Here is a 5,000-nt window from a genome sequence, read left to right on the forward strand (position 1 = left end):
AGTGATGGTGACTGTGATGGAGATGGGGATAGTGATGGTGACAGTGACGGTGACGGTGACGGTGACGGTGACGGTGACGGTGACGGTGACGGTGACGGTGACGGTGACGGTGACGGTGACGGTGACGGTGACAGTGACGGTGACGGTGACGGTGACGGTGACGGTGACGGTGACGGTGACGGTGACGGTGACGGTGACGGTGACGGTGATGGTAATGATGATGGTGAAGATGTTGGTAATGGTGATGGTAACGGTGACGGTGATGGTGATAGTGATGGTGATAATGATGGGGATGGTGATGGTAATGGTAATGGTGATGGCGATGGTAATGATGGTGATGGTGACGGTGACAATGATGGTGATGGTGATGCTGATGGTGATGTTGACGGTGATGGTGACAGTGATGGTGATAGTGATTGTGATGGTGACGGTGATGGTGATGGTGACCGTGATGGGGATGGGGATGGTGACGGTGACGGTGATGGTAATGATGATGATGATGATGATGATGATGATGATGATGATGATGATGATGATGATGATGATGATGATGATGATGATGATGATGATGATGATGATGATGATGATGATGATGATGATGGTGATAGTGATGGTGATATTGATGGTGATATTGATGGTGATGGTAATGGTAATGGTAATTGTGACGGTGATGGTGATGTGACGGTGACGGTGACGGTGTCGGTGAAGGGGATGATAATGGTGATGGTGACGGTGATGGTAATGATGGGTGATGGTAATGGTGATGGTGATGGTGATGGTGACGGTAACGGTGATGGTGATGGTTATGGTGATGGTGATGGTGATGGTGATGGTGATGATGATGATGATGATGATGATGATGATGATGATGATGATGATGATGATGATGATGATGATGATGATGATGATGATGATGATGATGATGATGATGATGATGGTGATGGTAATGATGATGGTGATAGTGATGGTGATGGTGATTATAATAGTAATGGTGATGGTGACGGTGATGGTAATGGTAATGGTGATGAAAGTGACGGCGATGGTGACGGTGATGGTGATGGTGACGGTGACGATGACGGTGACGGTGACGGTAAGGATGATGGTGATGACGATGGCATTGGTGACGGTGACGGTGATGGTGATAATGATGGGAATGGTAATGGTAATGGCAATGGCAATGGCAATGGTGATGGTGACAGTGATGGTGACAGTGATGGTGACAGTAATGGTGACGGTGACGGTGATGTTAATGGTAATGGAAATGGTAATGGTAATGGTAATGGTGATGGTAATGATAATAGTAATGGTGATGGTGATGGTGATGGTGATAGTGAATGATGGTGATGGCGACGTTAGTGGTTGTATTGACATTGGTGATAAGGGTAGTGGTATAGGTGTTGGTGGTGCTGTAGGGTGTGGTACGGGAGGTGGTGACGGTGACGGTAATGGTAATGGTAATTGTAATGGTAATGATAATAGTAATGGTGATGGTGATGGTGATGGTGATGGTGATGGTGATGGTGATAGTGAATGATGGTGATGGCGACGTTAGTGGTTGTATTGACATTGGTGATAAGGGTAGTGGTATAGGTGTTGGTGGTGCTGTAGGGTGTGGTACGGGTGGTGGTGTTATAAGATTGTTGGTAATATGCGTTCATCATGGTAGTGATTTCATTAGTAGTTGCTGCAGTGGTGGTGATATTTACACTAAATGGGTTATCGCACTGGGCTTCCACGGGCTTCATCCGGGTCAGCAGTTGAGATTTCGTTTGAGTAAAATACGACTTCAATTACAATATTTTATTTTTCAAATCTCCAAATATCAAATTATCTTTCCGTCATATATATCAAAGGTGAATGATGAATAAAGAGATTGTAAACCTATACGAATATTAGACATACTGTTGAAATGTTCTTAGAGAAGTCTAGATTTGTGTAAGCGAAGTTATATTCTAGTTATTCAAACGGAGGTAGGAGGTAGGATGTGGAAGGAAAAATATCCTAGTGTGATAGCCCATTATTCAAATGCTATTGGAGACGTCGGTGGTGGCAGAGTTTGTAATGGGATGAACTTTGGCACTTGCAAGAAGGAGGAAGTGATTAGCTTATTACCGAAAGGGACTGAGTTGTTATGAAGTGTATTAGTGAAGGTAATGACATATGTTTGTGTTGTTTTAAGGGTTCTAGGACTTTTAGTGACTGCCACCACCTTAGGGATATTTTGTGTTCTCATGATGAGCAACTGGAGGTGATAATAGTCTCATCTTGCAGACAACGAGAGGTTCCGTTATGCTGTAATGATACTAACATTGAAAGCGAAGAGTACCGATCATTTCCACTCGTGAAAGCTTTGGAGTATTTTTTTTTTTTTTTTTCAATTTTCCTGCCACAAAAAGCGTTAATGAAGACCTTCAGAGTAATACCTACCGTGATGACTCTTTCAGGGTCATTGTAACTCTTGTTAGTGACGATAGTACCGGGAACAGAGTCTCCAACATATTTCTTTCAGAATGTGACCAATGTTCGTAGTTGTTATTGGCTGAGAAAGAATATGTTGACAATAAGAACTAAATACGAAATTGAGACATCTACCAACATTAACTGCAGTAGGAGCAAGGTTATTGCTAATAGCTAAGGCTAGTTCAATACTGCGAAATAACGTGTGAATGTAAGTTGAATGTAATACATTAATATGAAATCCGGTCTTTATATATACCATCAATCATAAAGTCCGTAAAGATTAGTGTATGTGTATTTGTTTTTTTGTATTTGTGTGTGTGTGATTCACCATGATCTTGGATCACGTGTTGGACTCGTGATCGACAGTTATTAACCTCCCGGATAAGAGCTCAGAACTCGTATGACCGATCTATGGGTAATACTGTGACTTTACACGCACACACCCTCAACTCCCCACCCACGATATATATTGATAAGTATTTTAGACAAATGATTTGGATGATGGAGAACATAAACACAGGAGAAGGCACGGAACCCTAAACACTCTAACGTTTCGTTCGTGTAGAACTTCTTCAGAGACTGCATGGAAAACTGTACTTGAATCTTATGTACTAAAATTAGTTATCTTGTCGGATACTTGGGAAAGATCGTTTTTCTGGCGTGTTCTAGAATTAGAGAACTAGTTTGTTTTACTAAATTGATAAATCCTCCTCCATAGTTCAATGAATTCTTAGTTGAAATATATGCTGTCTTCCCCTGTGTTTATGTTCTTTATCATCCAAATCATATATATATATGTATATATATATATATATATATATATATATATATATATATATATATATATATATAATATACTATATATAAATATATATATATATATATAATATACTGTATATAAATATATATATATATATACAGTGTATTATATACATACATATATATGTATATATATATATACATACATATATATGTATATATGTATATATACATATATATATATATGTATACATATATATATATATATATATATATATATATATATATGTGTGTGTGTGTGTGTGTGTGTGTGTGTGTGTGTGTATTTACCTAGTTGTATTTACCTAGTTGTATTTTACGGGAAGGGGAGCTATGCTCGTGAGGTCCCGTCTTCATATCTCATTTTATCTAAACTATTTTTAAATTCATGTATTGTTTTTGCACACACCACTTTCTCATCTAACTTGTTCCAACTGTCTATTGCTCTGTGAGGAAAGCTGTTCTTTTTCAAATCTCTTCTATAGTTGTCTTTTTTTATTTTCTTTCCGTGTCCTCTTGTATTTCTGTCATCCCATTTTATCAGATTCTCTCTATCAGTAATTTCTATGCCTTTCATGATTCTGTAAATAGCTATCAAATCTCCTCTCTCTCTTCTTTTCTCTAGTGTCTGTAGTTTAAGTTTTTGTAGTCTCTCTTCATATGATAGTTTTGAGAGTGTTGGTGCCAGTTTAGTAATTGCTCTTTGTATTCTTTCAAGTTTTTTTATACATTTTTTTGTACTTGGTGACCATATCGTTGCTGCATATTCCAATCTTGGTCTTATCAGGGTGACTAGGATTTTCCTCACCATTTCTTCATCCAGGTATGTAAATGCCACTTTGATTGTTCTTATTAAATTATAAGTTTCTCCAAAAATCTTATTTATATGTTTCTCAGGTGACATATTATTCATAACAATGACTCCCAGGTCCCTCTCATTTTCTACTCTTTTTATTCCTTCTTCTCCCAAATTATATGATCCTGTTATTCTGTTTTTGCTTTTTCCAAATTCCATTATACTACACTTTTTTGTATTGAACTCCATCTCCCACTTCCTACTCCATTCTTGTACTTTATTTAGATCTCTCTGTAGTGATTCACAATCTTCTTCAGTTTTCACTCTTTTCAGTAATTTTGCATCATCTGCAAAGAAGCTCATATAGCTTTCAATTCCTTCATCCATATCATTAATATATATAGCAAACATTATTGGGGCCAGAACTGTTCCCTGCGGGACACCGCTTATTACTTCATTCCATTTTGAGTGCTGATCTCTTATCACTACTCGCATTTTTCTTTCTTGCAAAAAGTCTTCCATCCAATTTAGCAATTTACCTTGTATTCCTCCTTCATATTCTAATTTCTTAAGCAACTTCTTATGTGGTACTTTGTCAAAAGCTTTTTTTAGGTCTAGAAATGCACAATCAGCCCATCCATCTCTTTCTTGTATTATATCTATTAGCCTTGAATAGAAACATATTAAATTGGTGACGCATGATCGTCCTTGTCTGAATCCAAATTGCCTTGGATTTAGTACGTTGTTTTTTTCCAAGTATTTTACCCATCTACTTTTGATAATTCTTTCACATATTTTTGCTATTGTACTTGTTAGAGAGACTGGTCTATAGTTGGTAGGTTCTTCTTTATTTCCTCCTTTATATATAGGTACTATATTTGCTTTTTTCCAATCTTCTGGAACTTTTCCTTCTTTTAAGGAACTGCTTATTATGCTATGTATTTTG

The sequence above is a fragment of the Oratosquilla oratoria genome, chromosome 13 (genome assembly GCF_046742065.1).
Source record: "Oratosquilla oratoria isolate Oo_2021 chromosome 13, ASM4674206v1, whole genome shotgun sequence".
NCBI lineage: Eukaryota > Metazoa > Arthropoda > Malacostraca > Stomatopoda > Squillidae > Oratosquilla > Oratosquilla oratoria.